A 26,420-nucleotide genomic window follows, 5' to 3' on the forward strand; every position below is an offset into this window, starting at 1 on the left:
TGGAATGAAGAAACGGACTGGGAGAAGCTCAAAAAAAAAAAAAGTCCCAAGGTGACACAATTCTCAAATGCTTGATGTGGAAACCAAACCTATTTTTACCTGTCTGTAAATTTCTTGTTGCCAATCCCTCACCACACTCTCTCAGATGTGTTAGGCTCCTGTTTTGTCTGTAAGGTCTATACTGTTCTTCTGGTTTGTAGGGACAGAAATTTAGGGCTTGAAAATTATAGGTGCTGCTGAGTTTGCCTAGTTCTATTTATAAACGAAACACAGCCGATGCTTTCGTTTCAGATACAGATCACAGGAAAAAGGTAAAACAGTTCTTAATCACTTGCCGTTTCTTTCCTCTTCTTTCACAGAGGACTGTGTTGCTTTTTCATCCGCACTTTAAAAATACCCTTTGGAAATGCCATTGAAGATGAAGGAAGGAGAGAAAGATGGGGTTTATCCTGGTATGCTTTGCAGGTCAAATATAAAACTAAGGACAGTGGCACATATAAAAAGGAATATATTTTTTCTGCTTTAATCAACGTGTGAGTAGGGCAAAAATTAATTAATATTTTTTAAGTTTAAAATAAGGGTGCACCAACTGAAGTCAAGTTCAGGAGTCCGAGTGGTGAGAACGATTCTAGTATGAGAATCTGTATAAATGACATAGAGTGAGCCCAAATATCTTCTTGGATTAGACTCTCAAAACTGTTTTTATCTCTCCTTTCTAATAAGAATCTGCACTTAAGAGGAAAAAATGAATAAAATTGTTTGGTTCTCACTCAAAAGTAATAAGAAAATAAGGATGCAAAAAAAAAAAAAAAAACCCAACAAAACAAAACAAAAGGGAATATGGTTGGATATCTTTACCTCTCCAGAGGCAACAGCCCAGGGAAACGGGCTTAAAGCTACAGCAAAAAAGATTTGAGCATGACTTGGTCAGAAAGGAAGGCCTGGGGTTGTTAGTTGTTTTTCCAGTGTTTTTTTTGGTTAATAAATCTGGCTAAAAATACTCCAAAGATGACAAATGCAAGAGACAAAGAGACATATACAAAATTTGTGAATGGGGGTATGAAAAATAAAGCTACAGCAGGCAGCTAAGAAATAAGTCACAGGGGCTTCCCTGGTGGCGCAGTGATTGGGAGTCCGCCTGCCGATGCAGGGGACACGGGTTCGTGCCCCGGTCTGGGAGAATCCCACATGCTGCGGAGCGGCTGGGCCCGTGAGCCATGGCCGCTGGGCCTGCGCGTCCAGAGCCTGTGCTCCGCAACGGGAGAGGCCACGGCAGTGAGAGGCCCACGTACCACAAAACAAAAACAAAACAAAACAAAACAAAAAAAGAAATAAGTCACAAAGGGAAGTTTGTGTATATTACATCAATGTCTCTTTTTACTGGATGAGCCATACAAAGAGTGGTGAATGAGCTGTTTTCAGCCTTTCCTTTTCATATATGTGGAGCACAAGGGAAAAAAAAAAGACTGTATATTTTGGTGTTCTTTTCCAAATAAACATTAGAATCAGTTTTTCGATATCCACAAAATAACTTTCTGGAATTTCAATTAGGATTGTGTTGAATCTATAGATCAAGTTGGTAAGAACAGATATCTTCACAATATTGAGCATTCCTAAACAAGCACATGGAGTATCTCCCCATGGGTTTTGTTCTTTGATTTCTCTCATTAGGGTTTTATAGTTTTTCTCATATATTTATGTGTATGATATGTAGTATCATTCCTATAATATATGTATACATATATAACACATATTTCTATATTTTTTGTTTCATTTTTCTCTGCTGTAATTCTCCATCATTTGATCCAGTTTTGCCCATTTATTCTATAATTTCTTTAGCAAATTTATAATACTTATTTTCAACACATTGTTTGTACTTATTTATTTATTTATTTGGCTGTGCTGGGTCTTAGTTGTGGCATGCGAACTCTTAGTTGCAGCATGTGGGATCTAGTTCCCTGACCAGGGATTGAACCCACTGGGAGCTTGGAATCTTAACCACTGGACCATCTGGGATGTCCCCAATACTCTGTTTTTAAATTTTAATACCAGAGTCTCTGTGGATCTACCTCTATTATATATTTTTACCTTTGCCTTTGTATCATACTTTTTAGACCTTTTTACATGGTTCATACTTTTTATTGTGTTCTGGACATTGGATTTAAACAAAAATAACAGAGACTAGAGTTAATACTATTTTTTACCAAAGCAGGCATGCGAGTTCTACTGTGAGAAAACTAAGGACAGAGAATGTTCCTTTTCATTTGTTCAGGTATTTCGCTGGGTCTAAGCTGTGTGTAGCTTTAATTAGTTTCAATTTGCATTTGGTTTTTAAAATCTTCATTGAGTCTGACTTGTTTTCAAATTTAGGGCTCTTCCTCTTGAAGGTTTCTGGGATACAAATACCACATGACTATGAAAGATTTCCTTCTGCTTATAGCATGTGCCACCCCCCGCCGCCTAGCAATGGCAGGTAGTAGGACAGAATATGCAAGCATGGAGAACTAAAGCTCTTTTGGGGGAGATTCCAGATCCCAATCCCTCTTGACATCCCACATAGCCATTACTTTTGAGAAATCTGATCCACAATCACAGTGCCATTGAAACGGAGCAGGCCCTTCCTCCCCATGTCCTCCGCCTGGCTTTTGTCTGTGGAAAAACTTTAGCCAAAGAATAAGTTTAATCAGAGAAGTGAGAAAACGCAGAAACAAAGGAAAACAGTCCAACAAGACTAAATAATAATATTTTAGTCATTAAGCAAAGTCAAGGACCTTTAGTTCCTCCTCAAGAGCTATAGATAATATTCTGAGCTGTGTCCTGAGAGCTGTCTTATAGATACGAAAACCCCCGCCAGGTGGAAGAAGTTAACTACATGATGACCAGACTGTAGCCATGACATAAGCTGCCACAATTCCAAGAACAGCCTCAAAGAAATGGGAACAAGTTGACCCTGGAACTGTACTTAACACAATCAAGATGATGCTGATCAGACCACCACGTGACCAATTTCAAGATGACTGTCAGAGCTGACTGTGCTGTTTCTGCATGTAGCCCCCTCCCTCCTGTCTATAAAAGCTCTTGCCCATTGGTTGTCAGTGGGGGGACTGGCCTTTGGACATGAGTCTGCCCTACCCCCTGTTTGCCGGCCTCTAAAATAAAGCAAGCTTTCCTCTCCACCAACCTTGGCTCTTTATTGGCTTTACAGCAGCGAGCAGCCAGACTCCACTTTCGGTAACGCTATCACCACTTACATATATTGACTCATTTAATATTAATGACAACATTGTGAGAGATTCACTATTATTGTTCCCATTTTGGAAATGAGAAAACTGAGGCAGAGATGTTAAAACAAACAAACAAACAAAAACCCTTGTCCAAGGTCATACAACTAGTAAATAGGTCACATGAAGTTCAAGCTCTGTAATCAGTAAATAGCAAGCTCAATTTCAGAAGGACTTCCCTAGGGAAGCTGCTTTCTATGGCTGGTGAGCTAGAATTTAGTAAAGGATGTCTTGTACATATCTCAATCCCTTTCCTCCTCCATACCCCCAGGTAGGGCTGTTTCTTTTCCAAACAATTGTTTGAATAAAGAAGTTGTGTCTGCTCTATCTCTGTGCGTTTTCAGAGGGTACTGTTTAGCATACCCTATATGATTCTATCAACATCAATAAGATTGGCAGGCTTATACTTTATCCTGATCATGCTCTGCTTTTTATATATATCTGCTTTCCTGGTTCCATTTGGCTCTGAGCCCTCCTGACTGGACCCTGTGCTTGTTCTTTGGACAAAAAGAGGGATCTGACTTTTCTTTATCCCATGATCTATCTCACTAAGCCTCCATCTCTGGTTGTCTTGGTCAGTAGAATGCCCTTTCCCAGGCCCTGATAGCACATCTTGGCCTTTGTCCCTTCTGGGTTTTTTGATTAGGAGGAATTTGGACGACAACAAGAAGATAGCAGCAATAGCTTAGATATATTCCCTATTAAACATTTGCATGTCTCTCAAATGCTGATAAATATTATTCTGAGTGGAAACTATATGGTTATTAAATTTTGTATTTTGTGCTCCAATATGAAATTATTCAATTATGAATGGAACTGAAGCCAAATTTTAAAACACCCAGAACAGGTAGATTCAATAACGTAGATACTCAATAGTATTTTATGTGTCAGGTTTCAGGCAAGACTGAGGATGAATTCTAATTCAGGTTGAAAGAATATTCAGAGTGTCACCTCATACCAAGCAAAGAGCTACACTGTACACACAACAAGTGTATATTCCATCAACGTTCATTTTGACAAATGTAAAAGACCATCATTGCCATTTAGATAACCAATATTCACATTTGGGGCTCTCACTGTCATGACAAAGATTGGAAACAGAATGGAAAATGTCACAGTATCAGGTATTTTTCTAAAAGTACAAGAATGTGTCACTAATATCTTGTGTTCTTACGAGCACATTTTCTTTAAGATGAAAAATGACAACTCAACATGACCATTCTCTCCACAAAGCAGAGAACAAAGTCCACAGAGAAGCATACTAATTTTCCAGGCAATGACTATTCTGGTGTTTAAATAACCTAAATACTGTGGGCAACTGCTTTAGTTGCAGAGAAAATACAGTCAGAAATGAAGTAACCATCCCCAGCTAATGACAACGGGAGCCCACCCTTATTCCTGCATTTAGCGAAGGCCTGTCCGCCTGTCTTTTCCTTTGAAGTTCCACAGAGAGACACATTAAGGGGGTGAATGCTTCCATTTCGGGTTCCATTTAGGCCACCCTATTAACTTTCTGTTAAAAGCTTTTTCTTTTTCGTTTTTTTTTCCCCCCATTTGAACATTTTCTTGTAAAATCTCTGGCCGGAAGAAAAATTCTTTTTAGAAAACTTTGACTGAAATATAGAAGCAGGTGTTAAGTTACAAGCCTTTGAAAAGCAGTGTAGGTTTTCCAGCTCTGTAGAAAAATATTCAGTTCTATTTTTTACTTGCTATAGTCTTAAGTCAAATACAGTTTGATATAAAACTCCAAATCTGCACTTAATTGATCCTATTTGAGAAGCAGCAGGTCAAACTTTTGGTGAAATTTAATGCATTAACTTTCTTTTAACTGAAACTCCTGACGATCACAACCCTAGGATGATGCTATTCACTGCTTTATCCCATACTTGCAGGTATAAAAAATGGCAGAATCGTTATTCTGAAACAATCCCCTAGTTGTCCTCTGAGCAACATTTGTAAAGATATCACTTGGCATCTCATAGGGGACTGCCAGTGGCTTAAATTATGATTAGCCAGAACAGCTAGGAAAGGGGTAATTTGAGGATTCATATTAGGACCTTCTGCTCCCAAATACCAAGTGTGCTATCTCTTGCTACTATAGCTTAAGTCCTTTGCATGTTGAAAACTTCAGGGAGGTTTTTGCAGTCATTTGTGGATGTGCAGGACCCTGGGAAGTACACAATATTAAGAACTAAGATCACAGCAAAGGAAACCATAAACAAAACAAAAAGACAACCCACAGAATTGGAGAAAATATTTGCAAACAAAGCGACCAACAAGGGACAAATCTGTAAAATATAAAAATAGCACATGCAGCTCAACATAAAAAAAACCAAACAACCCAATAAAAAAATGGGCAAAAGATCTAAATAGACATTTCTCCAAAGAAGACATACAGATGGCCAAAAGCACAGGAAAAGATGCTCAACGTCACTAATTATTAGAGAAACGCAAATCAAAAGTACAATGAGGTATCACCTCGCACCATTCAGAATAGCGATCATCAGTAAGTCTACAAACAATAAATGCTGAAGAGGGTGTGGAGAAAAGGGAACCCTTCTACACTGTTGGTGGGAATGTAGAATGGTAACAGCCACCATGGACAGCAGTACGAAGGTTCCTTAAAAAACTGAAAATAAAGCTACCACATGATCCAGCAATCCCACTCCTGGGCATGTATCCAGGGAAAACCATAATTCAAAAAGATACATGCACCACAATTTTCATAGCAGCACTATTGACAATAGCCAGGACATGGAAGCAACCTAAATATCCATCGACAGAGGAATGGATAAAGATGTGGTATATATATATACATATACTATGAAATATTAGCCATGAAAAGAACAAAATAATGTCATTTGAAGCAACATGGATGGACCTAAAGATTATAATACTGAGTGAAGTAAGCCAGACAGAGAAAAACAAGTATCATATGATATCGCCTATATGTGGAATCTAAAAAAATGATACAAATGAACTTATTTATAAAACAGAAATAGAGTCACAGATGTAGAAAACAAACTTAGAGTTACCAGGGGAGAAAGCGGGGGGTGGTGAGGGATAAATTGGGAGATTGTGATTGACATATACACACTACTATATATAAAATAGATAACTAATAAGGACCTATTGTACAGCACAGGGAACTCACCTCAATACTCTGTGATGACCTATATGGAAAAAAATTTAAAAAACAGTGGATTTATGTATATGGGTAACTGATTCACTTTGCTGTTCAGCAGAAACTAACACAACATTTTAAATCAACTACACTCCAATAAAAATTAAAAAAAAACAAAACTAAGATCACATTAAAGAGAATCTTGTGAAAGTAACAGATTAGTCCTGTTTTGAGAAGGCTTAATAAAACACGAGGTTAGGTTCATATAACCCTTGATGATGAAAGCTTCTCAGTCAAAAGAGGTCATAATGGATGCTTATATAGAGGAAGTAGAATATCCAAACAAAACCTTTTCATAGGGAAACTGCAACTTTTGGACAATGTGGATGGGCTGAATATCACAATGTGAGAGTTGGAGGAATGGACTTAAAAGTGAGATGTGGGATCATGTAAGCCAGTTAAGAAAGGGATTTACCCATAGTCCTTAAGGAACAATGGAAGTCTTTAAGGAGAAAAATGATGACATATTTGAATTTTAGAAAGTACATTCCATCCAGGAAAAATCAGGGAAGGTGTATCAGAAGGAGAAATCAAGGGAGAAAGAAAATCCATCAAGAAAATGGTAATTTGGATGTCTGAGGGGAAGGAAAGAAGTTAATATATTTTGAAAATAAAGAATATAATATGGTTAAGGATGATTTGAAGATTTTATATGAATAGAAAGAGAAAAATTTTCAGCATGTTTATGAGCAGTAATATAAGGGACTGTAGAACACTGTACTAATTTTTTTTATACTTTATTTTTTAATTTTTTTTTTTTTTTTTTTTTTTTTGCGGTACGCAGGCCTCTCACCGCCGTGGCCTCTCCCGTTGCGGAGCACAGGCTCCAGACGACACACAGGCTCAGCGGCCATGGCTCACGGGCCTGGCTGCCCCGTGGCATGTGGGATCCTCCCACACCGGGGTATGAACCCGTGTCCCCTGCATTGGCAGGCGGACTCCCAACCACTGCGCCACCAGGGAAGCCCCTATTTTTTAATTTTTTAAAACATATTTATTGGAGCATAATTGCTTTACAATGTTGTGTTAGTTTCTGCTGTATAACAAAGTGAATCAGCTATACTGTACACATATATCCCATATCCCCTCCCTCTTGCGTCTCCCTCCCACCCTCGCTATCCCACCCCTCTAGGTGGTCACAAAGCACTGAGCTGATCTCCCTGTGCTATGCAGCTGCTTCCCACTAGCTATCTATTTTACGTTTGGTAGTGTATATATGTCCATGCCACTCTCTCACTTTGTCACAGCTTACCCTTCCCCCTCCCCGTGTCCTCAAGTCCATTCTCTGTGTGCGTCTTTATTCCTGTCCTGCCCCTAGGTTCTTAGGAACCATTTAAAAAAAATTTTTTTTAGATTCCATATATATGTGCTAGCATATGGTATTTATTTTTCTCTTCTGACTTACTTCACTCTGTATGACAGTCTCTAGGTCCATCCATCTCACTACAAATAACTCAATTTCGTTTCTTTTTATGGCTGAATAATATTCCATTGTATATATGTGCCACATCTTCTTTATCCATTCATCTGTTGATGGATGCTTAAATTGCTTCCATCTCCTGGCTATTGTAAATAGAGCTGCAATGGTACATGACTCTTTTTGAATTATAGTTTTCTCAGTGTATATGCCCAGTAGTGGGATTGCTGGGTCATATGGTAGTTCTATGTTTAGTTTTTTAAGGAAACTCCATACTGTTATCCACAGTGGCTATATCAATTTACACTCCCACCAACAGTGCAAGAGAGTTCCCTTTTCTCTACACCCTCTCCAGTATTTATTGTTTGTAGATTTTTTGATGATGACCATTCTGACTGGTGTGAGGTGATACCTCATTGTAGTTTTGATTTGCATTTCTCTAATGATTAGTGATGTTGAGTATCCTTTCATGTGATTGTTGGCAATCTGTATATCTTCTTTGGAGAAATGTCTATTTAGGTCTTTGGCCCATTTTTGGATTGGGTTGTTTGTTTTTTTGATATTGAGCTGCATGAAACGCTTGTATACTTTGAATATTAATCATTTGTCAGTTGCTTCATTTGCAAATATTTTCTCCCATTTCTGTCTGTCTTTTCATCTTGTTTATGGTTCCCTTTGCTGTGCAAAAGCTTTTAAGTTTCATTAGGTCTGACCTGTTTATTTTGGGTTTTATTTCCATTTCTCTAGAAGGTGGGTTAAGAAGGATCTCGCTCTGATTTATGTCATAGAATGTTCTATGTTTTCCTCTAAGAGTTTTACAGTCTCTGGCCTTACATTTAGCTCTTTAATCCATTTGGAGTTTATTTTTGTGTATGGTGTTAGGGAGTGTCTAATCTCATTCTTTTACACATAGCTGTCCAGTTTTCCCAGCACCACTTATTGAAGAGGGTGTCTTTTCTCCATTGTATATTCTTGCCTCCTTTATCAAAAATAAGATGAGCATATGTGCGTGGGTTTATCTCTGGGCTTTCTATCCTGTTCCATTGATCTATATTTCTGCTTTTGGCCAGTACCATACTGTATTTATTACTGTAGCTTTGCAGTAGAGTCTAAAGTCCAGGAGCCTGATTCCTCTAGCTCTGTTTTTCTTTCTCAAGATTGCTTCATCTATTCAGGGTCTTCCTGGACTTGATTAACTATTTCCTTTCCCATATTAGGGAAGTTTTCAACTATAATCTCTCCAAATATTTTCTGAGTCCCTTTCTTTTCTCTTCTTCTTCTGGGACCCCTTTAATTCGAATGTTGGTGCACTTAATGATGTCCCAGATGTCTCTGAGACTGTCCTCAATTCTTTTCATTCTTTTGTCTTTATTCTGCTGTGCGGTAGTTACTTCCACTATTTTATCTTCCAGGTCACTTATCTGTTCTTCTGCCTCAGTTATTCTGCTATGGATTCCTTCTGGAGAATTTTTAATTTCATTTATTGTGTTGTTCACCATTGTTTGTTTGCTCTTTAGTTCTTCTAGGTCCTTGTTAACCGTTTCTCGTATTTTCTCCATTCTATTTCCAAGATTTTGGATCATCTTTACCCTGAATTCTTTTTCAGGTAGACTGCCTATTTCCTCTTCAGTTGTTTGGTCTGGTGGTTTTTTACTTTGCTCCTTTATCTGCTGTGTATTTCTCTATCTTCTCATTTTGATTAACTTACTGTGTTTGGGGTCTCCTTTTCGCAGGCTGCAGTTTTGTACTTCCTGTTGTTTTTGGTGTCTGCCCCCAGTGGGTAAGGTTGGTTCAGTGGGTTGTGTAGGCTTCCTGGTGGAGGGAACTGGTGCCCGTGTTCTGGTGGATGAGGCTGGATCTTGTCTTTCTGGTGGGCAGGACTGCATCCGGTGGTGTTTTTTTGGGTGTCTGTGAGCTTATTATGATTTTAGGTAGCCTCTCTGCTAATGGGTGGGGTTGTGTTCCTGTCTTGCTAATTGTTTGGCATGGGGTGTCCAGCACTGGAGCTTGCTGGTCATTGAGTGGAAATGGGTCTTAGCATTGAGATGGAGATCTCTGGGAGAGCTCTCGCTGATTGATATTACATGGGGCCCGAGGTCTCTGGTGGTACAATGTCCTGAACTTGGCTTTCCCACCTTAGAGGCTCAGGCCTGACACCCTGCCAGAACACTAAGACCCTGTCAGCCACACAGTTCAGAATAAAAGGGAGAAAAAAATGAAAGAAAAAAAATAATAAATTTATTAAAATACAAAATAAAAAAATGAAAAATAATAAAAAAAAGGAAGAGAGCAACCAAACCAATAAAAAAATCCACCAATGATAACAAGCACTAAAAACTATACTAAGATAAACATAAAAATCAGAAACTAGTCAGTCACATACAGCAAACCCTAAGTCTACAGTTGTTCCCAAAGACCACTGCTTCAATTTTTGGATGATTTGTTGTCTATTCAGGTGTTCCAGATGCAAGGTATTGTCAAATTGACTGTGGAGATTTAATCCACTGCTCTTGAGGTTGCTGGGGGAAACTTCCCCTTCCCTTCTTTCTTCGCAAAACTCCTGGGGTTCAGCTTTGGATTTGGCCCCGCCTCTGTGTATAGGTCACCCTCTGGTGTGTGTCCTTCGTCCAGACAGGAGGGGGTTAAAGGAGCAGCTGATTAGGGGGCTCTGGGTCACTCAGACGGGGGGAGGGAGGGGTATGGAATGTGGGGCAAACCTGTGGCGGCAGTGGCCAGCGTGACATTGTAACAGCCTGAGGCACTGTGTGTTCTCCCGGAGAAGCTGTTCCTGGGATCATGGGACCCTGACAGTGGTGGGCTGCACAGGCTCCCGGGAGGGGAGGTATGGATAGTGACCTGTGCTTGCACACATGCTCCTTGGTGGCTGCCACAGCAGCCTTAGCGTTTCATGCCTGTCTCTGGTGTCCACTCTGCTAGCTGCAGCTCACGCCGTCTCTGGAGCTCGTTTAGGCGGTGCTGAATCCCCTCTCCTTTTGCACCCCGTAACAATGGTCTCTTGCCTCTTAGGCAGTTCCAGAGTTTTTTCTGGACTCCATCTCAGCTAGCTGTGGCACACTAGCCCCCTTCAGGCTGTTTTCATGCAGCCAATCCCAGTCCTCTCCCTGGGGTCTCACTCTGAAGCTGGTGCCTGAGCTCCCAGCCCCCACCCATGCCAGCTGGTGGGTGAGCAGACAAGCCTCTTGGGCTGGTGAGTGCTGGTCGGCACTGATCCTCTGTGCGGGACTCTCTCCACTTCGCCCTCTCCACCCATATTGCTGCGCTCTCCTCTGTGGCTCTGAAGCGTACCTCCTGCTACCCCCTCGTCTCCGCCAGCGAAGGGGCTTCCTAGTGTGTGGAAACCTTTCCCCCTTCACGGCTCCCTCCCACTGGTGCAGGTCCAGTCCCTATCCTTTTGCCTGTTTTTTTCTTTTTTCTTTTGCCCTACCCAGGTACATGGGGAGTTTCTTGCCTTTTGGGAAGTCTGAGGTCTTCTGCCAGCATTCAGTAGGTGTTCTTAGGTGTTCTGTAGGAGTTGTTCCACATGTAGATGTATTTCTGACGTATTTGTGGGGAGGAGGGTGATCTGCACTTCTTACTCCTCTGCCATCTTGAAGTGTCCTCTTCTGTACCAACCTTCTATGTCACATTAATTTGTCCTTCAAGTTGCTAGACACCAAACACTTATTTTTTTAACATGAGTATCTGAACACATTCCTAAAATGTAAACTTCTGTTCCCGTGTCTACTAAGTTGTACAAGATGGAAGAGATCATAGTCTTTGTACATAACATAGGACAGATAAAGGACAGGTTTTCAGAAAGCATTTACTTGACTAGATCGACCAGGATATAATAATAACAATCACAATCATCATCACAATGGCAAATATCTCTATTATATTGTTTACAAAATACATTTCACATGCATTATCTCATGTGACTGTGTGTCAGCCAGGTAATTTTACCATTGGGAAAACTTTACAATAGTTAAGTTACTTTCCCAAGGTCATGGGTCCTGTAAATCTAAGGGGTGAGGTGAGAATAACACAATTTTCTGGTTTCCAGTAAACCAACTACCTCATCAACCAATGTCAAAACTCATGCTGGGGGTCCTATGATCTTTCCAGCATGTTTCCGTATCAACTGAACAGAGACAGCATTGTTTGGGGTATTTCTCATTGAATATTTTTATACAGTATTTCTTATTAATGGCATATGTGTTTCCTATTTCTCTAGAAATGTTATCACCTTTTAGTTACAATACCAACAGTCAATTTGCCTTTGTTTTTTGTTAACTTAGCTTGGATAAATTTGTTACTATCAATTAATTCAGCACAGCTATTTCCACTGTCTTCACAGATTCCCAGATAGCATGACCCTAAACCCTACAATCGAAAACTGACATTTCTTTATTTGCCAACACACTGATATGAGTAACAATGGACAGTGACATAATTGTTTCACCTAAAATTATTTTAAACAGTATAATAGTAATGTGCCCTACCACAGAACTTTAAAGAAGGGAGTGATTGAAGACAAATAGGTTAGTTGGTAGGTAACAATTAGATTTTTTAAATGGAGTAAGTTTATCAAGTAGATAAAAAAGGAAGGGCACTGCAGGCAAGGGGAACACGATGACAAAGGTAAGATAAGAAGAAATGTAGTAGGGATTCTCCCCCACTCTAAACACATATATCTTTTACTACACATAACACATAACCCAAAGGAAGAGAAGACATTCCTGTTAGAAAAATAAGCTTGTGCAAAGGCAAATATATAAGTGATATCATACAGTATTTGTCTTTCTAGTTCTTGTTTCTTCTGTTAAGTTTGTCATCTTAACTCCCTGGGCATGGATTTGTTCTTCTCACAGATGACACACTGCTGATTTGGTGTTGCTCAGAGAAGAGGAGCTCAAGGAGGGCTAGGGTGTGAAAGGACATCTTCCATGACAGAATGAAGCCAAAGCTCAGTTTTGAAATTTCAATAGGATTTGGATGGATGGAGAGGTCCAAGAAGGCTTTTCAAGGGGAGGGAGATTGGGATGCTGACTCAGTTTTATGACCCACGCAGTCAAAGGCTGATGCATATGCTGGACAGTGCCTTTCTTACGCATAACTCCTGCCTCTTTTGTATCTCAGTATTCCATGCCCTCCAGTATTTATGCACATGGTACCTTTTCCAATCCTTACAGCAACACTATGGCACAGGTATCTCCCTCCTCATAGTAGGAATAAGGAAAAAAGCCTCTGAAAGCTTAAATGCTTTTTCTTCCCAGTCACACAACCAGAAGTTGATGACAGGGAATTAAATCCTAAATGTTTCTGACTCCAAACTCTGTACATTCCAACTATACAACAGGAGAAGGATTTTCCCTCCTCCTCTCCCCGACTCTCTCCTTCCTCACTTCCTTTGAGTTTATTTAGTATTTTTACAGAACAGGAGCAGCACTGATTAGGACACAGGTTGTATAAGACAAATCTCTATGACAGTGCGTCACACTCATGTCTTTATGAAGATAAGAAGGTTTTAACCCCCAAATATCTGTATGCATTTGGTAAGAGGAGCAAGGTGTGTTAATTATGATCAGGAGAGCATGGTGGCTTTTGTCAGGGGGCATGCTCTTCAGCTTTGAGCCACAGAAAAGTCAATGGTAACTGCTCATGTATCTACCTGTCCTGTTACGCTGGGGGGGGAGGTGCTGGAGGGCACAGGCTGTGTCATCACTATTGCTACACTCCTGGCTTCTGGCTCTATGCCTGGTCCATAGCATCTGGTCAGTAAATGTTCTCTTGAATGAATGAATACTTATATGAAAGAATGGTTCTATAGGATGATGAACAATCTGCGTTCCTTTAGTTCTCATTGATTATTACTCCTCAAGGGGTCTGTCATACACATGAAGCATCTACGCTAAGACTCATTTAAAATGAAGGGCTCCATGCTAAATAAATTTTACTAAAATAATGAAATTATAATCAATACTGATATGTTTAGTAAGAATCTGATTTTCTTTAAAACAAATAAAATGTTCAACCTCTTTCTGCCTTGAAGTAATTCTCCTAAATATCAGGTTTCTCTTGCTTTACTTTCCCTTCTCTGACAGTGCATTAGTAGTCTAGACCTAACACACAGTTAATAGAGAATATTCTGCTGTTACACGTGTAAAAAGAAAAAAAGAAAACCTAGTTAAGAAGCCATACAACTTTTCTGCTAAATCCTTAACTCTTATTTTAATGATTAATTTATACAAACCAGAATGTAAACACATTTAGAAAGTTTTCTGATCATTTAAACTAGACCTCATCAGGGTAATTGTATTCCCATCATGTGTTTAGGAATCAGCCTTCCCAAACAGTATTGTATTAAAATCATGAGACAATATGCATACGCAAATTGCTCAAATAAAAAACTATCTTCCTGGACACATTAAACAGTAGATATTAGACATAACAATAATTTGACATATAAAATATCTTCATTTATTCAGACAAATCATGCAAAAAATATAACCATCACAACCTGATGTGCTCACAGTCCACTAAAAATGTGCAAGACAAGATGGACTATGATGTCAGTGGCTTTATTTTACATGATGAGAAATAAAAAGCAATATTCTTTTTGCATTTCTGCTGTGGAAAAGTCCCAAATCTTTTCTCCTGCCAATGGATCAAAATGTCAGCCTTGCTGCAAGTCACTTGTGCCCTGATCCCACAAGAAAAAGCTGCCAAGATTTCTGCTGAAGAGTCAGACAGATCCATGCATCAGTTTTTTCCCCTTCTCTTTCCTACTCCTCCCCTGCAGTGTATTATTTCTCTGGATGTCTTTTGCTATAGGTTGACTCTTAAGAAACATTTCTTTGTATCTCTCTGCTTATTTACCTAAATAGCCATTGGGTCCCCTTGGGGTCCCTTGACCTTCTGGGGAGCTCCTTTATAAAGCGCGGCTTCCACTGCGGCATCAGAAGTTGTTTCCCAGGCATGCACTAAGGCCCAGTTTCCCCTCTTCTATCCCTACTGCTTTGCACAGGCTAAGGAAAAAGCCAGTTTCCTGTGGAGAACTATTTTTCTTGTAAACTGGGGAGATGTGTCAGAAAAATGGCCTCTCAGTAACCGAAAAGAAAAAAAAAAAGATTTTTCTCAAGCCTATTTTGTTCTAGACATTTTTCAAGGGCATCAGCAAAACTCTGGGAAGCAGGTATTATTATCTCTGTTTTTCAGATGAGCCAGTAATTTGCTCAAGGTCATATAGTTAAGTGGTAGGTGTGGGATTTAAACTTTGACTTATTTGTCCTCAAAACTCTTTCCACCGTACCTACTGACCCAAGAATATGCCTCCAATTAGGACAAAGCAAGCAGTACAATATCAAGCATTTTTATACAAGCTGACTTGGCACCATGGTACCATAGTACCAATGAAGAGGGGACCTTAATGAGCATTTAGTCCAATCACCCCATTTAAGGATGAAAACTGTGGCTCCAAGAGACCCAGTGACTCAAGGCAACACGTTATGACAATAACTCCAATCTTCTTACTCCAAGTTTGAGACTTACTGCTATACACTGAATGTTTGGTCCCCACCTCCAACTTCATATGTTAAAACCTAATCCCCCATGTGATGATATTAGGATGCAGGGCCTTTGGGAAGTGCGAAGTGATTAGATCATAAGAGTAGAACCTCATGAATGGGATTAGTGCCCTTATACAAGAAACTCCAGAGATCTCTCTTGTCCATTCCACTATGTGAGGACACAAGAAGAAGATTACTGGTCTTCTATGAACCAGGAAGTGGACCCTCACTAGACACTGGTGCCTTGATCTTGGACTTCCAGCCTCTAGAACTGTGAGAAATACACTTCTGTTGTTTATAAGCCTGGGTGGCATTCTGTTATAGCAGCCTGAACAAATTAAGATACTCATTCATACTGATATTCTATCTCCCACTTAACAATTTTGTTTGCTTTAATTTAGTTTACTTTTTTCATTTTTTCCCATTTTGTATTATCTTCTTTACCCTCTATTTTCATCAATTACTTTCGATTAAAAGATATTACTTTGTTATAATGCAAATTGCTCAAATAAAAAACTATCTTCCTGGACACATTAAACAGCAGACATTAGACATAATGATAAACTGATGTATAAAATACCTTTATTTATTCAGGCAAATCATGCAAAAAATATAACCATCACAACCTGATGTGCTCATGATCCACTAAAAAAGTGCAAGAGAAGACAGACTACGAAAATGTGCATTCATCAACCTTCCTTTCTCCCACTGTGAACAAGTCTGAACAATTCCTTAGAAAAAGTGCACTTGAGATTACTATGAATTAGAATGGATTAGAGCAAACTGCAGGACTATTTGGAGTTTAATTCATAGACTATTGAGAGAGTTTCCTTTCTTTCTACTTTCAGCTTCTTTTGAACTGAACTGATTTTAAAATGCTGTAAATGTCCTCACCAACTTCCCAGTTAGCAAGTTTGCAACTTGCCAGTTTATCTCTGTTCAGGCCTAGAAAACAAACAAACAAAAAGCAAGCAAAAAAAAAAAAAGTATAACAAAATAAAATTGCACAGCTACTTAACAGACAGACAGTTTCAATGTTATCCCAGAGTCAGCTGCTGTCTAAGGGTGCATAACATTTCTCCTTGTTAGCCAATTTTCTGCCATCTTGGGAAGAGTTAGCCATCCATCCATCACTATGCTTGGACTGCATAAAAAGGAGAATGGTTGTAAAGATCTTTTATCTTGCTCCCAAATGATGAGAGGAACCAAATGCTTGTTTTTCCTCTTAATGGAGTTTGAGTGAACAATAATAAAAAGGAATCAACTAAAGGATATATTCAAATATATCTCACAAGGCATTGTCAAAATCTCTTTCTCTTTTTTGACACTTGTATTTTGAAAAGGGTTTTTGTTTTGACATTTTCCCTAAGTGCATTTATCACTCATATTGAACAATATGACTGACCCTGGGATCTGATTTTAGGAAACTGAGAACAGGCAAAGCCCACTCCAGAGACAGAACTGTGGCAAACACCTTGCACACGGGTTCGTTCCAAATTCGAAGTCAAAGTCCAAGTCAGGAGTTTTGATTGTTTGTTACTTTACCAAGTGATTAAGAATCTCCTTTTTAATGAATACTAAGAGGTAACTGCCGCTGACTGTGGAAATTCCTACTGAATATATATTCTCCAGTCCAAGTGGAGTATGGAAAGAAGTGAGAAGAAATTGAAGAAAAAGGAGACAGGAGATATGGCAAGGATGAGGTGGTAACAAGAAGAAGTCTACTTGATTCTTTGTTATGTAAGAAGTACTAACTTTTATTAAGCATTGGTTTACGTCAATTTCCCTAGCAGCAGAGCCTGAGATTTTTGTACAGGTGACGTATTTGGGGGAGAAATGGGTAAGAAAAGCAGGATAAGACAGGTAGAAGCTAAGCAGTGATGTGGTCTCAGCTAGAGACTACCTTTAGCCGGATCTTATAAGGAGGTGTGGAGTTCTGCAGTTCTGGCTGCAGTATCCAACATAGCAGATGCTGGCCACATGTGGCAATAAAACACCTGAAATGTGATTAACCTGAGTTGAGATGTGCTGCAAATGTAAAATACATACCAAATCATAGGCACAGTACCAAAAAATGTAAAATGCCTCACAAATAGCTTTTTACTGATTAATGGTGAAATAATATTTTGAATTAACTAAAATATATTATTAAAAATCCTACCCATTTTGTTTTACTTTTTTAATGCAACTACCAGAAAAGTTTTAATTGCATAAATGCTTTGCATTTATTTTTATCCAGTAATGCTGCTTTAAAATGCTAATCTGGATTTATTTTAGCCAAGGAAGTCTGATATAAAGTCATGCAATGTCTTCCTTCCTTCCTCCCTTCCTTCTTCTTTTCCCTTTATATTTTATTTTTTCAAAAATTCCCTAACCACTTCTGTTATTTAACACTTAGCAAGGTCAGACTGTTTTCCAGTCATCTTACTCAAGTTACACAGAGGCCTGTGATCTCATCATCCAAACACCCAGGCAGACATATCCATAAATGTACTAGTTTAACACAATTACAAAATGCTCCTGACAGCTTGGTGGTGGGAAGAGAGATTGGCAGTAGCTCCTCAAAATAAGAAACTCATCCAACGTCCAAAAACACACTATCAACTGACTTCTAGATGCTACCATCTTTTCATCTGTAGGCCCATTTTGTTGATGGCAGGTGAAAGTTATCCCGAAAGGATATCTAAACAGAAAGGACCCACCACATTCCATTTCTGAAGGCTTGCAATTAATTTGCAGGTACCCAGAGGACACTTAAATCTTCAATAACAGCAGCCGAAAGCCAAATTATGTACTATAAAATTCATATTTACACATTTATCACATGACATAAATTGCACTGCGATTTATACCACCGTCTCTACCCCAGACTCATTCTTCTTTAATGTGTGAAATCTTTTGGCGCATGTGCATTTTCTAGAAGCACTTGGTAAATGTAGTAATTTTTTTGCTAGGGACTCTTCCTGTGACATAAGCTCTTCTTCATCATCGTCATCATCATCATCACCATCATCACCACTGTGTCACCACTGATGATATTTTTCAGCTTTTGCCCACGGTGCGTTTATCTGTATTATGCACCGTAGATGATATATTATATTGGACATTTGGGATAAGAAGGCAAAAATTCACATGGTGAACAAAATCAATAATATAGCCAGTGACTTGTCTCCTCTGGCAAGTTTCAGCTCAAGGGAATATGAGGTCAGGTAGCAATTCTAGAATACAACCCAACTACATAGCGTGTTATTGGCTAGGGTGGATTCTACTCCTTTCTCTTTTCTTGCAGTTTCAATTTCCTTGCATTTTAAAAGGGAAACTCAACAGCCACTCCTGCAGAGCAGCATAAGGAGTAGGCAGTTGACCAAAACTCCATTGTCAGCAAGAGCAAATATAACAACGGATATAGGGGTGGAACAGGGAGGAAAGGGAAACAGTGCAATGAATTTCTAGATAGATTAGATGCCTGAAAAGTAATGAATGTTTAGTAGGCCTACCAATATTTGATCTAGAAAGTAATAATAGTGCCTTGATTTTAAAGTTTGGAACTAACGCTCATTTATCTAATTTCTGTTTCAGTTAGATTATAATGGATATTTTCTTCAACAAAGGATAGAAGTCGCATCACAGCCAAGTAATAAAATGCTATTTGTGTATGCAAAATCATTCAATTATTTGATGCAATTAAACTAGTATCTCAGGAGTGATTTGAAAGGAGAATATTTTTGTAGAGAAGACTTCAACAGAATTAGAAAAAGAAAGCATTTTTTCTCTGATTTTGAGAAAAAAAATGCAAAATAGACCAAAGAAATTAGTCTTCAGTGTTTAATGTTTATCATTACCAAAACCCAACTCTCTGATGGCTTTCTTAATGATCTAGGTGAAACTCTCATTTTGCAAATGTGACAGTTTTTAAGGGACGTTTTTTTCTTGGTAGAGCTGGTGTTTTACTGCTGCCTACAGGAGTGTAAGTGCGAAAAGTGGGGGAAAAGTTTGCCTCATACACATCATTCTTAGACATTTGCTCTTTGAATCTTTCTGAGTATTACTCTGCTGATAATTTCTTGAACTAGAACCTTCCACTTGACTCTTTGATTTCAGAAAACAATAGGGCTTCACATGTCAGATCTTTTCTGTAAAGGATCTTACCAGCAACCACATTATCCTTCACAGAAATCCCTATGTAAAAAATAGCTCAAAGGGGAGAATGACATTTCTAAATGGCAAACCTAAGGGTCCAAAAAGCCAGTGACTTAACCCAAGACTTGAACAGACTCAAGTATGAAATTCTGATTTTCATGTCCCTGTATGATATGGTACTTCATCGTAATAAAACCACTCCCTATGAAGTTTAGTAAATCAATGACCAGGCCTTAATAACTTAAGTTCAAGGAGAGCATGACGACATAAACGTGAGAATAGTACTAGCTCTTGGCCAATTTGTAGAAGGTATAGAGTCCTTCTAGTTAGTACACCAAAAAATTTCTGATATGGTAAAAGATACAGGTTCTGATAGTCAGTTCAGTTCAATAAGTATGGCCCTCTGCTATAAGACCAGCCTCACACTAGATTCTTAGGAGACTAAGCTCACGGTCTAAGACAGAAGTCCAACTTGTATGTATGTATTTATTTTACAGATATAGACTTTTTAAAATATTATTTTCCATTATGGTTTATCACAAGATATTGAATATAGTTCCCTGTGCTGTAGAGTAGGAACTTGTTGTTTATCCATCCTATATGTAATAGTTTACATCTGCTAATCCCAAACTTCTTAGAATGCAGCAAGTTTCTATGATTTGCATTAAATGGTGTTATAACACTGCATTAGAATTGTAGTAAGGCGGGCCAAAGCACTGACTTAACGTATTATTTTGTTTTTTTTTTTTTTTTTGTGGTACGCGGGCCTATCACTGCTGCGGCCTCTCCTGTTGTCGAGCACAGGCTCCGGACGCGCAGGCTCAGCGGCCATGGCCCACGGGCCCAGCCGCTCCGCGGCATGTGGGATCTTCCTGGACCGGGGCACGAACCCGCGTCCCCTGCACTGGCAGGCGGACTCTCAACCACTGCGCCACCAGGGAAGCCCAACGTATTATTTTGAAAGATTACTTTATCTGTCCAGTGGGGAAGAGTGATAAGGCACAAGAGTAATGTTTCACTCCTTTCGAGGCATGTGCATGGTTTCCATGATTATGCGATAAAAAAGCAAGGGGTCAATATCTTCGGATACTTAGCAATGCACACCCATATTGTCTACAACTGTGCACAGGAGTCTCATGTGAATGTTTACACAGCACATCAGAAACACTGATGACTGGAAATGTTCTTTAATAAAGAATATTACAGCTATACTGGAAGGATTTCCAGATATTTTTACTCCCAAATCTGAAACCAAAACTCCATAATTTGTCAACCAGTAATGCAAATGAAAACAACAAACAAACACACAAAAAACAGTATGACTGAGAACCTGGAATCCAGATTTCACTCAGTGTGTTACCCTACTGTGCATTGTATTTTGGCTCTTCTCTATTTATCCACTGCCACAGCTCCTGATCACCTCCTCACCAACTCAGATCTATCGCTTGAATCATCGTGCTGAAGGGTAGATCTAATCGTGGCTCTGTCCTTGCTTGAGGAACTGTTGCTTACAGTTGACACATTAAAGTCAAGGTGTTCTGCCAATGTACTACTAACTGCCAGCTTTATTGGTCAATACCATCCTTTTCACATTTCCATGAAAACACAGTACTTTGTAAAATGCTATTTCTTTTAGGTTGGCTAATTTAATTTTTCCTTTCTGAGGAATGTATATGAATGCATTTCCTGATTGGCTGCTATACTTATGAGCTTAAATTCTTGCTTCTCTGTCTACATATTCTGTACTTATACAATTGGTTTCAATTATTATTCTGTGCTTTAATTGATTTATTTACAATTAGTAGCCAATGTTAATATGTTAATAAAATACTACCACATTTCTAGTGCTTGGACTCAGCACACTATATATGCTCTTAAATATGCATTGATTTGAATGGACTATATTTAGCTTCATTATCTTTCTCCCTTATAAGTCACAGATCAAAGAATACTTGCCTTTAAGCAGATATTTCACAGGGGAAATATCCACCATTGTTTCAGAAACTGATTATGCAGATTGACTCTCTTCCTAAGAAATTAGAAAATTAACTCAGCACCACAGCTGTGGGACTTAAATTACAGAACTAGCTATATTTTGAAAACTTTGAAAATCTACCAAAAGAGAAAATTATAAGATTGATTCTGTAAATGATGCTGTTCAAAGTTAAACTACTTCTCTAATAGACTTGTTAGAGGAGATTATTTTTTCCCCAGCCATATCTTTTATTTTCTTACTTTTGATCAATGGATATCTTCTATCTCATCCTGTAGTGAGTAATGCTACCTGCTGAAAATGTAAACCTATAATCATTTGTGAAATGCAAGGACAGTCCTTGATCAAATAAATGAATCATAAACAGAGTCCCAATACTTCAAATACCACAATCTCATCCTACACCTCATTCTTCTTGAGTATTGTCGCCAGAATAACAAACATGGTGGGTGGAGGGGTGGGGTGGTAGAAGGGACTAAATATTTCTTGTTTTTAGACATACAGTGCTGAAGTGAGGCTCTTTCCCAATTAGAACCCATTTATTCCGTCATCTAGTACTGAACTAACTATACAGACATTAAAGCGAACATAGCATTAAGTGTAAAAGCTTCATACATTTTTATAGATGTAACACACAATGCACCAACACACAGAAGTCCCTTCATGCCTGCACCTAATTGTGATCTTTCTTCCACCCCGGGGGAGCCATTATCCAGACTTTTAACATCATGGATTACTTTGCCTATTTTTGTACTCTATGCAAATTGCAGCTTAAATAGGTACTTTTCTTTTTCTGGCTTGTTTCCCTCAATACTATATTTGTGAGTGACTATATTTTGTTCATTCTCATTGCTGTAGTATTGCATTATGTGAATATCCCAGTATTTATTTATTCATTCAACTGCTGATAGACCTTTGGGTAGTTTGCAGGTTGGCTTGATGAATGCTGCTGCTATGAATATTCATGGACAAGTCTTTTAGTGAACATATGTATGTATTTTTCCAAATGTTAAACCAATCTTACATGCCTGGAATAAACCCACATTTCGTGATATATTATCCTATTTATATGTTGCTGGATCTGATTTTCTAGGATCGGATTTAGGATCACTGCATTTGTGTGACTAAAAGAAATTAGTCTGTAATTTTCCATTCCTTTAACGTCCTTGTGAAGTTTTGGTGTTGGGTTTCCCTGGATCTTATGAAAGATTTGGGAAGTGTTCCCTCTTTTCTTCTACTCTCTGGATAAGTTAGTTTAATATTCGTATTATTTCTTTCTTGAATATTCCAAAGAACTCATGTTGAGGCTATATGGGGCTGGGGTTTTGTGTCTCGGAATGTTTCTAATAACAGATTCAAGTTCTTTAATAGATATGAAATTATTAAGATTCTCAACGTCTTCTGTTAACTTATTTTTTCCAAAGAAATCTCCATTTCATACAATTTTATAAATTAATTGGCATTAAGTTGTTCATAATGTCAACACTTTTTGATGTCTGAATGCTCATAGTGATGACTTCTCTTTGTGTTTCTAATATATGCAACTTGATTTTTCATTCTTTTATTGATCAGTGTTGTAAGTATTTATAGATTTAATTAATATTTTCATACATTGTCTACATATGTTTGAGATTTGAATTACTGTCTTTCTTTAATTTCTTGAGAAGGGTACATCAACACTGTTCAGTCTCCTTTCTAATAGATTCATTATATAATATAAATTAACAGTTTTTCTTCCCTGAAAAACATTTTTATTTCACTTTCATTTACAAAAGATCTTTTCAACTGCATATAGAATTCTAGTCATATTCTTTTAGCATTTTAAAAATGCCATTCCATCATTTTCTGGCTTCCATTATTTTAAAAGTAAGCTTCAGTCTTGCTGCTTCTTCGAAAATAATATATCTTTCTTATTTTGCTATTAATATTTCCTGCAGATTAAGGTGTCCTGCAGTGTGACTTGGATAGGTCCTACTTGGGGTTCAATGAACTTTTTCAGGCTGGACTGATGTCATTCATCAACTGTGGAAAATTTTCGGCCAATATCTCTTCAACTGTTTTTACGGCCTTATTCGCTGTTTTCTCTCCCTCTGAGACTCCATTTATGCCAACAGTAAACTTTTCTCTCTGTGCATCAATTTTGTGTATTTCATTTATCTGTTTTTATACTCACTAATTGTGCTGTATCCAATCTACTGTTAAACCTGTCCACTGAAGTTCTTAATTTCAGATATGTATTTTTTTTAGTTCAAAAATGTCCATTTAATGTGTTTTATATAGGTTCCAATTTTTGGTTGAAATTTTTGATCCTTTCATCTCCTCCTCCTTTTGTCTATTTCATGAACATATTTATTACAATTAGTTTAAAATCTCTTCTGCTAATTCTGATATCCATGATTCTTGTTCTAGATTCTGTTTCTTAAATTTTTGATTATCAGTCATATAGTCTTGATAGTTTTCAAGTTCATTGTATAAAAAGAACCACAGAAACTCCAGATTATGTAATACTCTACCAGACAAGTTTAACCCTGCTCTCTGTTAGGCAGAGAGAATATGGGGCTGATGACCTCAATCCAAGTTAGGCTACCATTTTGGTAAAGGTATCTCTGGTTGCCTTTTTCTCAGGCATGAGGTTCTCTGCCAGAGCCAAGCCTGGATTTCACCTGCTAGCTGGCCCACTCCCCATGGAAGAACTTTTCTTTTCGTATTAACATGAGAATACACCTTTGCCTTTCAGAATTTTCAGAATTTTTATGCCTACTTCTTTAGTCTTCTATCCAGCTTCAGGAATCAGAAATTTTATGAGTGTACAACAGTACAGGAGGCCTTCCCATTCTTAGCCTTTCTTGCTCTAGCTCTATATAACTGGTGAAAGATGTGTTATTTTCTCTTTCCCTAGGAAGATTCTGCTGCCTAGAATGAGCCACAGTTCTCAATCTCTAACCTGCACTCAAAATTAGTAAATGCTACCGGGGCAAAAACTGCTGGGATTTTCAGTTAATCTCTGAATGGTTCTCTCTTCTGTGGAATTTTATTCCACTAGTCCTTATTTTTCTTAGAGTTCTTGATGCCTTTCAATTTGAGTATTGTATCCAGGTTTTGCAGTTCCTTTCATCAGATGAATGAACCTTCCAAAATCTACTATAATTTACCTGAAGTGACATGCTCACATACTGACTAAACTTTTTTTTTTTTAGTTCAACATGATTTGAATTTTGAAAGGTTAAAAATTAATATATTTTTATTTCCTCTCAATAAATTAATAAGAATTTAAAATAAAACTAATTAAATTTTATTGAGTGATAATTGAAGGTTACTATTTCAGTGGGAGATAATCCCATCATATTTTTTTGAGTACCTACCCAGTATATGTAATTATGCCTTTTTTAAAATATATAAACTACAAAGTTGTCTGATAGGTATCACAGCTAAACATTCTTAAGGAGAAGCCGGCTTCTCAACATGTTACTTTAACCCACTTAAATGTTTTAATTCAAATTTTATTTTTTGTTTTCTTTTCAAGAGTGGAAATTGGACAACCATGCTGGTAAATGCTACTGTCTACATTCAAATAAAAACAATGTGAACTCTGGGACTTGCATATAAAGAGAAATGATAGAAAGTGTGATTGTATGTCCTAGCACCTAATAGTTAGGGACCCTAAAGCTTTTGGCAAAGAGAAGGGAAGAATGTGATTTTTCTTTTTAAACAGCATAACATTATGGTATGCTGGCTCTATATGGAGTTTTTGTTTTGAGATGTAAAAAGTCAGGCATAAACTTGGAAGATAAATTTGCAAGCATTATTATCCCACTAAGTTCAGTTTAAGATCTTTCCCTTCCAAACATGTTTTGAACAGTGGCATTAGTCAGAAAGAATGAAGACCTCAAGGAGTGGTGTAATCAAATAAAAGAGAAATATAAAACAAAATGAACACCTGCTATCTGTTTGTATGAATGACTGGAGGAAAAAAATTAAAGGAAAAGGCCTTGAGATTTTGAGTTATCTCATTTATCCTCATTTTTTGATCTTTCTTTATCCTTTTCATTTCCATTTTTCTTCCATTTATCAGTTTTTTCCAAACATTGTCTCCTCCATTGTCTTTTAAGCCACCTTCCCTTACTCCTACTTCCTTCTTCCACCAATGTCATGAATCTCATTAATCAAGAGTTATTAGTTCACCAGCATTTACTTCCATATTTCCCCCTTTTCCCCCTTTTTAAAAGGGGGCTCTATTCAATTATTTTACTTTTGCCTGGCTTAAATATTTTGTCAGTGTTTCTTCTGAGTCCCCCTTCTATTCAGCTGACATAGAAATATATCAACCTCATTTTCAGAGTGTTTTCATCAAAATAAGATGCATTGGGAAACTTACATTAATGGCCAGATCTCTGAGATTTTTATTGTGTGGCCAAATATTGCAACACATCTATATTTTCCATCCCATGCAGTTTGTATGGCTGTGAGTAAATGGCAAATGATAAGAATCAAATTTGTGGGACTCTGGCAATGAATTCTGACCTCATAAATAGCCTTTATATGACAAGTTATGTTCTACTCACTCAGGAGAAAAAAATTTTATACTGAAGAATGAAAGGCAATTATGATAGCTTTAACGTCCTGGCATTATCTCTCAGACTCATGAACATTTGTCACCACATTGACTGGAAAAGTTGGGTTGGAGCTATGGATATGCTTATCCAGTTGTGGATTGTTTCTTAAATAGACAGTGGAATCAGGAACCTCTGGGACCACCTGAGTCACCTTCAAAAATCAATCCCTGCCTCCTTCTTTCTTGAACAGAACAAAAATAGAGACAAAATATGTTGCATTGATC

This window comes from Mesoplodon mirus, assembly GCF_964341445.2.
Source record: "Mesoplodon mirus genome assembly, chromosome: 12".
In the NCBI taxonomy this organism is placed as follows: Eukaryota; Metazoa; Chordata; class Mammalia; order Artiodactyla; family Ziphiidae; genus Mesoplodon; species Mesoplodon mirus.